Source organism: Corvus brachyrhynchos, unplaced genomic scaffold (assembly GCF_000691975.1).
Source record: "Corvus brachyrhynchos isolate BGI_N302 unplaced genomic scaffold, ASM69197v1 scaffold409, whole genome shotgun sequence".
Taxonomy (NCBI): Eukaryota; Metazoa; Chordata; class Aves; order Passeriformes; family Corvidae; genus Corvus; species Corvus brachyrhynchos.
The window spans coordinates 2,892,229-2,905,337 of NW_008246059.1; the positions used below are offsets into that span (position 1 = coordinate 2,892,229).

General features: G+C 35.8%; 1 long non-coding RNA gene across 1 annotated transcript in view; it reads left to right on the plus strand.

Moving 5' to 3' along the window:
• LOC108449619 overlaps positions 1-12,719 on the plus strand; it is a 71,201-nt gene extending 58,482 nt beyond the window's left edge. Inside the window, exon 3 of the long non-coding RNA XR_001865848.1 lies at positions 12,648-12,719. This is a non-coding gene — a long non-coding RNA (uncharacterized LOC108449619). The remainder of the gene's footprint in view (positions 1-12,647) is intronic.
• Positions 12,720-13,109: the final 390 nt, after the last annotated feature.

A 13,109-nucleotide genomic window follows, 5' to 3' on the forward strand; every position in this document is an offset into this window, starting at 1 on the left:
GAAAATACGTACACTTTAAAAAAAAGTACCTTTTTGAATATAATGATATTATAGTCAATATCATTAGTGTTAGTACTAATAATATTGACTATAATAGTAGCATAAATGAACATAATATATTTAGGGGGGTGTACAGAATTTGTTGTGGTAAAGCTGTAGTAATATAAGTGTATTCTTTCTATTGTTAAGCTGAATAAAACAGAATAAAAGTCTCAAGTGACTCTCCTAAGAGCAACGCAGCCCACTTCAGGGTGTGACAGCCTTCTTCCACATTCTTGTGTTGTGTTCTCTACTGTGTCTGTGTTTCCATGATAGAAAATAATTCTGGTAGTCTTTGATAACAACAGTATGGAGTCACGGGCAAAGTGGAGAAAAATAGTTTTGAATCTGGTGATCTTAGGTGACATGCAAGACCTTGGGTAGATGCAACATATCTCATTAAACTGATTTAATGTCTTAGTTAAAAAAGCCAATATAATTTGTGGACGGTGTGTTAGATACACCCAAATTGGAGAGGCACAAGGTTATTTTTTAAGCAACCTAAGTAGAATTGTGAAATTGAAAAAAAAAGAGAAGTACTTATAATTAGAACTAAAAGCCTTTACATTTTGCATCTATTTAGAAAATACTTACAAGAAGATTGTATTGGCATTTTGAAATGAGCAGGAGTTGGTTTACTTACAAGCTTAAGCATGAAAAAAAAATAGAATTATGTAGCAGAACTCCAGGGTGTGTTCATGCAGAAGATACCAAAACATGCCTTTTAACCTTTTCAGCATGGAACATGTTAATCAACTTTTGATATTGTTTTTCCTTCTTGACTATTCTTAAAATGGAGCAAGAAGGGCCTAAGCTGCATATTCAAGTTGACAGTGATAAAACATTTATTTCCTTCCTTTCATGACACTATATAATAGACAGGTAAAAGATGGATTTTATATTTTATGGAGTTTAATTTCATCTGAAATATGAAACAATATAAAACTATGTCTCGACGTTTTCATCTAAGGCAACTCTGAAACATCATTTGTGATTTCCGTATTTTTTTCTTAAGAAGCATATGAACATTTTTTTATCAGTCTTAGTTGAACCTCTAGTAATTTTTCTACAAATACCTATGCTTGTAAGAACCATTTTTATTGTAGCCAAAACTGTGGTTATTTAAAGTAGAAATATAAAGCACATTGGTGACTATATAGTTAAATTATTTTAATCAGGCATTGTTAGTTTATTGAAAGATTATTATTTTTTAGATTTCAGATTTCATCAAAGGAGATTAAAAAAACCAAGCATTTTCTTTAAAGCCTATGGGAATTTATAAACAGTTTTGGCAAAGAACAAAGTATTTTGATTTGCAGATCAGACTTTGTGAGAGTTCTGGGGATATTGTTTCTTGTCTCCGTTCTCTTTCAGGGACAGGCTTTCCAGATACACAGTGTTTATCACCCGGGCGCTGAAGCCAAAGACATACACTGTGTGATGCTTTCCAGCACATTGCCTTTGCATTGTCCTAGAGGAAGGGCTGAAATGACTTTCTGGGGGTGAAAGCTGCCTGCAAAATGGACCAACAGAAGAGAATGAGAGCAGACAATGTCTGAATTATACATATAAATATATATATATTTCCTTTTTCTTTTGGCAACGTAAGAGTATTTCCATAACAGCATGTTTTGAATTTTGGAAGAAAATTTTTATTGTTTGAATTACTACTAAAGGGTAACAAATTTTCCTGGAAAATGCTAATTGGAGAAACACTTTTTAATGAGTTGTATTCAGGATTTAAGCCTTTTGTAGTTAACTCAAGAAAAGGTCTTTAAATAATGTTCTACTTTGTAGAATATTTCAGCTATCCAGGTCAATCTCTAGAGTTTACAGCTCAGTTTCTTAATGTCCTGAGGTTCCAAGTGAAGTGATTCAACATAACATGCCTACCTTCCCTATTTAGTCTGAGAACCGAGTTTAATGTACGGAAGCAAACCCACAGGATTACGGAAAAGCCTTCAGCGTAGATGGCATCTCCACACTGACTTTTTCCCCCCACATTAATTACTCCTTTCCATTTCTGGGGTGTGTTGAAGCTATGGCAGGGTCACAGTTAAGTACGGGAAATCTATTAATTTGTGTCTTCTTGGTCTTCTGAGTAGGGGAAGAAAGGAAAAAAAGAATCTGTAGGATTTCCAGGAACAATCAGGTTTGAAGAAGTCTGGTTAGAATCAATGACTCAAACAGCACTACACATTGGAACAGAGCAGTGGCACAACCTACAGCTGACTGAGTCATCTCCAGAACGATGTTTGCATGATATACATGGGGTTTTTTTTAATGTGAGCCCTCTTCATGACATTTTGAGAATTATAAATCAGATCTGACTAACAACCTTGAATAAGCTGCCAGTTGAGACAAATCCAAAAAACAAGCCTTGAGATTTTAATCTCAACCAGTTTGTGCAACACTATGCAATGCAGATGAAGGAATTGATCATAAAGGAACCACTGTGTAGTCAGGAAGGATTTTTACCCCTATTTGTCCTGCATCTAATTTTAGAACTGAGTTTTAGCCAGTCATTAAATTGATCAATCTTTTATGCTACTCTCTGTCTCAGCTGCCTGATATTAGCTGTTCTGTCTACTTCACTAACAGCTTGTTTTTCTCTAATCACAGTTTTAATTGATTGATTTAGCTGTATGTTTGTTGAAGGTTTTTAATGGTCACATCCCTCAGTATCCAAAACAGAGAAGAGTAGAAAATAATTTTATAATTCTGTTTTGGTGCATATGTGCATCATGGACATATATCTTACTTTCTTAATAAACAGATTTCTAAAATGTTTAAAATAAAATCTGAAAGCTCTGCATGCCCTTCTGAAAAGTTCTTTCCTATGCAGAGAGAAGTAATTTTGTCTTTGATTTTCTTGTTTCTTTTTTTGGCGTAAGGGTGCCTTCATACAGAAATATCATGGCTGGAATTTTTTTTTCCTTCCTAAGAGTTTAAAAAACTTATCCCCTTCTTGAGTGCATGCATTTTAAATGCCCAACTGCAGTCCACTTGTTCCAAATTTTTCAGCATAGCTAGGTTCTGGAAACTTTCAGTTCAAATTATGGGTTCTTGAGACAAAAATCAGATGGCAGAACTGATCTTACTTTCATGATTGTCTCAGGAATTTTGGCTGAGTTTGCATAGCACCATTTGATGCTTCCCAGATTTCAGATGGAAATATTACGAACAATCTCTTCTTAGTATCCCTAATCTATACCCCATGAGGCTTGTCTGTGAAGGATCTTGGATGTCTTCTTTGTCCAAACGTTCCTAGGCAAAGCTGTGCTTTACCATGGCACTGGTGCTTGCACACCTCAAGAGTAGAATGGATGCTTTAGTAGCAAATATGCAAATCATGTCACTTCATATCTCCTCTTTTATCAACAGAAGATAAAGGAATGTAAAGGATCATATTCTTCAATATTTCACTAGAAAGACTGATCCCAAGAAACTAGAGACAGAAGATAAATGAATTACATTGTTTGTTTATGAACAGTCCCCAAATCCAGTTCTTTTTGATCCTTCAGAATTTGGCTCTACTATAAAAAAATGCAAATCAATACATCTTGAATTCTGAACTCAAATTCATAATTAAATTTTGCATAGATTCTGTATTCTCTTAGAGTGAAATGCAAAGGAAAAAAAAAATTATCAAAGCACATGAACCCTGGAAAAAAATTTAATGGAGACTACGGTTATTTAAGAAAGCACAGCTATCCCTCAGTTGAACAGAGCATCTCCTTTTCTGTAGATTTTGCCATCATGCACATGTTCTGAAGATGTAAAGCTGAATTGTCTTTTGCTTCTGTGTCATTTTTAGATAGTGTTTGTGGTATCACTTCCTGCCATTCTTTTTATTTTTTTGTTGTATTGCAATAGTGAACATAATAATACTGACCAAAGAAGAACTGACTGCAAAGTTTCCATGTCCACATTTTTGTAATTATACATTTATAATTGATCTAGAAGAATTACACCTTGAGAAATCATCTCCTTACATAGAAAATTTTAAAACAGTTTCTAAGGATATATCTGAGAAAAAAAGTAATGTGAAAATGAATGTGCAATCCTGGCCCCTCCTGGTGGTTCTTTTTGCCCTTCCTATGTGAAATTGCCCTTGGACTGAAAACAGAAGAATACAGTAGAGAAAATGATGTAGCTCTGAACCCTGGTGTAATTTGCATTAGCACTTACAATAGGCAGAGTGAAACTGTTAAGAATGGACCTATTTGCTGTATTTTCTTTAGACATTCTTTTCAATTATTTTAAAACAATACACTAAAAAGCTTTGTAATTGAGAGAATACTAAGTTGACTGAATTTTCACATTTGATTACTGACCACTGCTGAGAAGCCAAGTTTCCTCCATTTGCCGTAAGTAGATGAAAGCATGGCACCTGGGACTTTGGCTCTTTGACCCAACAAATAACTCGTATTCATTCTGAGATAAAATGTTCCCTTTAGTCCTCATCTAATTACTAAATAGATTCAGTAGCCTAAAATCTTCAATCAAAACCTAACCCTAAGCCTTCATATAATTTTCCCTTCAGTTAATATCCTGCCCAAACAGGAGCTATTTGTTAGCAAGATCTCTCTGGTTTAATTTGTTATATTAACGTGAATAAAAGTATAGACTCTGTCCTATGCAAATTGAATATCTACCTTCTTCCTAGTGCTCTTGTGGTTGCCTGCTAATACTTGTAACCAACATATCAGTACTTTTCTTAGCACTGCATCTGCAGCTGTATCAGCTGTATGTGGTGTCTTGGCACGGATTAAATAAATTACAGTCCTCCAGCATTTCTTTGCATTTAATTAGAGATTTTTGGGGAACTTCTGTTGATTTAAAATGTGAATTTAGGACATCAATATATGATGACCACCTTAAGGGTGTTCATGATCCTACCAATTTCTCTCATATTTTACAGGCAGAATGAGCTATCTCAAGTTTGTAAATTTACTTGCCCATTCTCGGTGCGTAGTTGTAATATAAGTTTTGTAGGCAGTTAATACATGAGATATGTTGAAATTTAGTACAAGGGTTTTGGATCACTCCTATAGTACTGTGGTGTATGTGTCACCACTGTAGCAAAAAATTCATTACCATTTCTCTCAATTAGCAGTAACTATTATGCATAATATAGCTGCTGTCTTGTTTTCCTTTCTTTTCTGTATTACTGGAAAATATTTTCTATGTGAGACCATCAAACAAGTACAGTTTGTTCTTTTTTCTCCCTCTTTGTTTCTTGTACAGGACCAAGAACCTTGTATTTAAGTAAGGATCATAAAAAAAAGGAGAAGTCCAACCAGAAGATTGTATTTGAATCCAAAAATCCATAAAGAAATGAAATCTCTTAGGAGAAAGGAGCCTTTAATTTTAAAGTTAAAATTCTAACAGAAGATTTAGAGTTAGAAATAATAGATTTTTATATTAAAGCTAAGCTGAGAAATGATTGAAAGTTAGGGTGCTTAAAGCTTCTTAGACCTCTGTCTGCCATGTATCTTCACCTTAACAAGTTTATGAAATATGAGTACCTAAGATTTCTTAACTCTTATGTCTAAGCAAAAATACTGGGAAAAGAGCGTCTAGAACGCCAGCTGCCAAAATCCAGTGCTCTTTACAATCAGGCATCAGTCTGGAGCACAGCTCAGTGGTCCTGATGGGTGAACTCCATATGGGAAGGTGTGTATGTTACTGTTGCTTGATCAATCAACAGCCTTTGACACCACCAGTCTCCTGGGTACAGCTGATGCACTCACAGGACCTGGCTGGGCTGGATGTGCAGCTCTGAGATGGCTCTGCCTGCTACTCTTAAACAAATGACAAAGACCCTCCCTTGTGGGCTATGGAGTTTGCAAACCTCTATATTTTGCAACATTGTGGGATCTGTCATCGGGAGCACACATGCACAGCTATCTGTCTGCTTTTGCAGAGGCAAGTCAGCATTATTGCCCAGATGTCCCAGTGCCTGAGAGAAATAATTACATGGTTGAAAAGAATCAGGATCCAGCTTTTTGTCAGTAAGACCATGTGAGGTTGGCAGGGAAAGGCAATACTTCCAAGACTTCAACTTCTGTTGAGGGCTCTTCCCCATGGACTTTCAGTGTGATGCACAGACCCAAGTTTCGGCTGGGAGTGCCATCAGTCATGAGTACATAGGTGGCAATGTTGAGGAAGGTCTTCTTTTGGGGTTAGCAAGAAGGGTATGCTCATTTGCCTTCAGTGGATGACTAATTTCTGTGATCTGCTTGTAAACTGTCTTCATCTTACAGCAGTTCTGTTCATTTTGTCTTGTGCCATGTATGAACAGCACATGCAAAATCAATTAATATGTTGTGATCTATCTTGTAGAAAAAGGAGGCCCAGGTAAAAATATCACAAAAGTGTTGCACACACATTTTTGGCTTTTCATATGGGACTTCATTCTTCCAAACCAATCTGGCATTTGCAGCATTTGAAAGATAGTCCTGTGCCCACTGTGCTGAGGATTCTGTGGATGATTGACCTTAAGAGTATGTATCTTGGAGATGGACTTGGATTCTTTTCCACAGAAAATTTTCATTCCCAAAGACTGAGGAAATCTGTTTCATCCCTGTCTCACAGACTTTAAGACTAAAGTAATATATTTGGGGTAATTTTTCCACTCTAGAAGTAGCAGAAAAAAAATAAATTTACAATTGTCATAAGCAAAAAATGGCATGAACAGCATCAAGCATTTATTGAAAAAAGGAGTGCTTTTCTTCAGACCAAAATATTAATTTGAAACTTGATTCTGTGATGGTAATAATATGCTATAAAATCCAAGATGTGAATCATTAAAAACCACAATTAACAATGATGCAGACCTCAAAAAGGAGAGATACAACAATAGTAATTTTGAATAATAGTTTTAAAATGACAAAAATCAATGAATACTAATATGTGTAGTAAAAAAACCTCAACTGAATTAGCTGACAAAAAGTGAACAAACGGCATCACGCCATGGCTGCAGAAAAGCTTTTGTATAAAGTAAACCAGCAAGAATACAAATGAGAAACTGCTGGCACATGTTTTGTGTAAAGCATAAGATGAAGTATCCCAAACCGTGTCAATTATTAAAACTAAAGGCTCAAACTTTGACATATGATCTAGAAATCATAAATAGCACTTTCAAAGAGCAATGTCAGACACTCTAATCTTCCAAGTTGCTTTAAACAGGAGATAAAGTTTGTAAACAAAAGCACTTCACTGAAACTTTCAACAGATCAAAGTGTAACCTTAGACTTAATAAGAAATAATAAATGCTGTTAAAGTCTAACAGTGGGGAAAGATGCATGCTTAGATGAACTGCCAGTAAACACACAGTGAGAAATCGTAGATACACAACTGTTACTGGAAGTGTTTAACTGAACATTTGAATCAAAAAGGCTGTTATTACACAACTAGACAATCCCAGTGAACTGGTTTGCCTACCTAGCTGCATCACTGAATATTGGTCTTAAATGCTGGACAAAATTTGTTTATGATTCCTGAAATACACACCTGCATGCAAAGGGCACATACAGGTACTCAAATATTTGAGATACTTCTTCAGCTCATTGCAAATGATTTCCACATAGGTCAGTCTGGTTTATTTCCATTGTTCTTCACTGGAGCTGATTCGGGTGTTTTGTGTTTGCATACCAAACAAGAGCTTGGATAATATAGATTTGTCCACTCGACTGACTGGGTAAGTCTTTGGACTCATTAAAATGAAAATACTTGGTAGCTGTTCTTAAAAATAATACACGAAAATGAAACAAAAAAACCCTCCAAACCCTCACACTCCTCACTGTAGAAAGACCTTCATAAAAATTGGATTAAAAATATTCTGTAATATCCTGACCAGGTCTGTACATACTAGCAATTTAAACTCGCCCTTTTTAAAATGACACCAGGGAGCTAGACAAGGCTGTCCATTATCCTCTTTTCTTTTTGCAATTGTAATGGAACATTTAGCCTGATTTTTCAGCAACGAGGAATTGCTTCAAGGAATGAAAATTGGAAACTCCATAAATTTTGGTTCATTGTATGCAGATGGCATATTGATTTGCTCCTGTAATCCTGGTCATAATCTGCCCATAATCTTGCAAACAGTGGATTGGTTTTCCATTACCACTGCCTTCTTTGCAGCTGCAGTGATAAAAACTGCTTCCTTAAAACGAATGTGCAGTTGCAGAATCTACCTGACCAAAGTCTGACCAGGTGAGACAGGATAATGCTAGATACCTAGAGATAATTATATGTGAAGCTACCATCAACATATAACTAATGACCTCTCTTCCTTGAGAGGAGTGGGAACGGCTCTACATATGCTCTTCATTTTCTTCAACCTCCTTTGGAACTATAAAACCAATTAATATGATAAATCTTGGGTTTTTGTTTCTCTGTTTCAGGATCTTTCTCTGTTACTACTGTACTTATAGTTTGTACAAATGATATATTTGAAGGCAGTTTCTTAAGTGTGGTAATCACTGTTAGAAAAAGGTGAGTCAACTTCAAAACATTTTGAGGTTTTTCATATTAAAATTTTGGTTCATTATGCTTTGGATGGCTGTAGCTGCAGAACTGAGGTATTATTGCTGTAGGAAGTGTTACACATAGAAAGAAATTGTAATGAAAAAACCTATATGCTGAAATTACTGGTAGTTACCTGAGAACAAAAACCCTAGTTGTGAAGATGACTGAAAAATTGTAATGTGTTTTTTTTTTTTAATTTACTCCTTGAGAAACTCTCAGAGTGAATTCTTAGATCTCTGTCTAAAAGAGCTTGAAAGATTGGAACAGATACCCAAAATTTGGTGATGCTTTCCAAAGTCCAAATACCACATATGTCAAGGTGTTCAGCAATTAGATCAGTCTGGCCCATTGTTTTGCTGTCAAACAACATTAAATGTGAATTTTTCAGCTGTATATCATACAAGCAGACTACATAATGTTATATTAGAAAGGGATTGTTGCACAGATATATTGCCAAATTATTTCTTTTCTACTACTTAACTCTGAAATTAGATTATTTTAGCAAAATCTGAGTTAAAAATGGAGCTTTAATTTTTAGAATAGGTTTGCTCTGTTTGGAATAAGGCTCAATAGTGACTCATTCCAAATATATATTGATTTTCTTTGATATATTACACAGGTTATAATTAACTCATCAAAGAATAGCTTTGTTTCAGACAAATTTGTCATTTAGCTGTCATAAAATATACATACCTTAAAACACTAGTGTGTGACAGAGTACCCTAAATTAGCTATTTGAAAGGAGAGTGACAAAATGGAAAATTGACACAAATGGCTTCTGCTCCCAAGTTTTAATTTAATATCAGCTGGACTACCTACCCCTTTTTTACTAATTGCACACACACATGAAAATAGTACTACATTCTTCTGAATATATCACACAGAAAGTTAGCCAGCAAAGTTTTCTATCAGAGAAACTAAGATAATCAGCACATTAAAAAAACCTGGAAAGCTATAGTGTTTGTTTTCAGCTTTCACAAATTCCATAATATAGGTGATTATTTCCAGACACAAGGCACTCTATTTCAGTCCTTTGTGTTTTATTCTATTTATCTGGTAGTGTAAATCTAGTGAAGACCAGATTGTAGATTTTAGGTAATAAGGATGCAGAACTAACCAAAGTCAGAGTTAGGTAGTGCATATGCAACACAATACTGAGGACAGATAAGGCCAAAATGATGATGGTTTTTTTCAGTAAAGCATTGATGTATATTCCCAACAAACAGGCAGGGGAACTATTCGCTGTGCATATAACTTTTTCTTGAAAGTAATAAAAAGTAAAATCCATAAAATGTATGACCAAGGACAGATGACCTGGAGTAGCACTAGTGTAAACCTTAATGTATCAATAATAATGAGCAGTATAACCCTGAAAAACTGTGGAGAAGGGGATGAGTTCCTTTGACAGTTGTAGGGAGATATAAACATGTTAATCGTATCTGTTCTAAAGAAAATCTGAACCACATCTAAACTTTCTGTCTTTGTGCTTTTAATATACTTGAGGATGGCTGGAACCTAATTCTTGTGGGCAGTCAAGATACATGCACTGAAATATGGCCATTTTGCCTTAGATTCTTCAGTCTTTTAGGGAGGTGAATGTGGTAGCAGCTGAACTGTGAGGTGGTCTTCATGAAATGGGTTGATTTTATTTCCTCAGTACTCCATGGTCAAATGGAAATACAGTTTGAGCCATTTATCACTGGTAAAGGCAAAAAAAATGGAAATATGCATTTGGGTATTTTTACCTTGTCTGTGTATCTTCTGCAATGCGGCTTCAAGGCACTTACTTTATCTCTTCCATGAACAGGTGTATTCTTACATGTGTCCAAATGCAGAGAGAAAAAAAACGTTTTCTAGCTGAGTAGTCTGTGTGCCAGATTTTATTTCTTAGCAGACTTTTGCACAAACTTCAGATTAAAAATGCAGATTGCCTTGTTATGATGAACTTCTCTTCTTAGTTGGAGAAACAATAAACATAAATTTATGAATTTATCACTTTGTGTAGCTGAATTTTATTGGCTATTGCTATTTTCAACAAGCTGGAAGTGCTGGGTTTTTGTTCTTTCCTCCTTGCAAGGGCTGTGATTTTTGCATATAGAAAGTCACAGTAGTTGGTTTGAGACACTACACATACATAGTTTTTCTGGTAAGTTTTGAGCCCAAGTGTACTGACAGTGCTAGCAGATGTAAATTAACATTTTTTTACCACTATGGAGGTTTAGATGTCCAAGCCCAATCCCACAGACCTGTTTAGTGCAAAATCACTATTGATAACAGTAAGAATTGTATAAGATTTCACCAAGTGTGACATCTAGTCTACGTCCAAGTAGATGATGCAATAGTTAAGCAGCCACTTGTGATTTATTATGTGTACAAAACTTTGGGAGAACTCTCAGCAAAGTGTTCATTGGTAAGTCATACTACCTCAATCTGTTTTGTTCATTATGTCTTTTCCTGCCTCGATGGGTTAAATTAACTTGCTATATAATCACGACCACGCTGTTGTTTGGAATTAAGTTCCATGAGCTCTTTTCAACTGTTGAAATAATTTTACAGGCTCCATTATCAGAATTTTCCTCTTGCAAGGGTAGTGTTTTATGTGTCTCCTGAGTGTCCTATAAACTCCCAGTATTAATAGTGTGTTAGTGGTGATACTGATGCGTGATAGCATGGATACTGCATACGCTGTTACAATGCTTTAAGACTGTAAACCATTTTTAGAGGCGTTCTTTGCAAGGCTAAGTCTTGAAAGCATAATATACCACTGCTAATTATATTGATCTAATTAATCTAATTAAATTGCAGCTAGATATGTTGTACATGTCATTTGTCTGTATTAACATTATGTAAACCTATTCTGCTTGTCTGTGCATTTTATATACAATGCCTCTTCAGCATTTGACCAGAAAAGTGATTGTATACCTCCTGCATCTCTTACTGGTGAGAAAGAGATGTGGTCATCAGGTGGCTTACGAGATACAGAAAGCCTGACTCTTTTTTGAATCTGGTTTTGTTTGAAGAGACAAAGGATTTGCTGTTCCTGGAGGTTAGAAAATGTCTTCTCTGCTTCCTCATTTATTTCTATCACCTTTGTCAAACACATGCCTTCATTTTTGGAATTTGGATGCGTCAATTTCAACATATAACTAACAGAGCAAAGAGTCCAGAGTCACTTTAGTTGGAGCAAGTGAAACATAACTGCATCGCTTCAGTATTTCTCTCTTATGTGGAAGAGAATGAGTACAGGGAAAATTCACTCCAAAAGGACCAGGTAGCTCCTTCCTGCTGCACCTCACAGCTGTTAGTTCTGCCTTCCACCAGCCGTTCCAGAGGAGATGCCTTAGCAGAGGCCAGCAGTTGATTAAACAGCAAATCTTTGACTTTGTTGGCCATGGCCTCTTCTTATGTAGCAAAGGCTCTTTTCATAGTTGTACATATGTACAATGTACCATTGTGGTTCTAGCAATGAAGGATAATGTAAGCAGATGGTATCTCTACCCTCCTCCTAACACAGGACACACACTTGAATGTCATCCAAACTCACCTTTCTCCGTGGTTTTCTTTTATCATCAATTAAATCAAAGCAAATATTCCTTTGGCATGAGCTACTTTTACAGACTTTGCATAGTTTCTGCTTCTTGTTTTTAATTCAGAGACACTCCATCATTTTCTATTATTCCTGTCTGGCATTAGGAAGACTCACTTGGTTCAGTTGCTATTCTGAGTTCACTGTGTCACTCTGCAGAGTCATGGCAGACTATGCCTTGTTAAGGGAAGAATGTGACTCTTCTTCCACATCAGCCTCCTGCAGCAATTAATGCTGTCCCTGCTTACTTAGTCAAATCAGCTGAATGCTAAAAATATGCAACTCTGGGCACGTTGGGAGCCCAAAGCATAGTTCATCATTGTGCTCAACTGTCTTGATAGATTTTTTTATTTTTAAAGATTAGAATAAGATAGAAATGACTTATTTATCTTTAATTATTATGTGGGATTTAAGAAAAAAAAATCTGCAGTGAACATTATAGGCCAGGTTTTGCTGCTGCTTATGTGAATGATCTTCCTTTTTGCAGGTGACCACTGTCTTGTTGCTGATGAAACTGCCCTCACATTTCTGATGTCAGGAAAATGAAGTAACAGAGAAAAAGAGAGTAAGAAAGATGTTTTTAAAATCTCATTTTCCTTTTTGCATTGTAAGAAGACGTGGCTTCTTTAGCTTTCTCTTGCTAATGGCATTAGCTAAAGTAGAACATTTTAGACCAATTTTCAATTCTCACTAATATAGCTAGCTAGCTACGGTTATAGTTTTCCAGGTGAAGCAGTTTTCACTTTCCACAGAAATTAATTTCGAAATCCATGTGGGCTTTCAATAGTAGTCTAGCAAAATACTAGAAGGATGCCTGGTTTGCTGTGCTTGGACAATAAAAACATATTATGAGCACTCCTTTTCCTTTTGTGTTATTGCCCTTTCACTAGTTGGCATAGGACAGGACTCCACAAGGGAGAACATTTAAAATTGGAAGCCTTCCACAGGT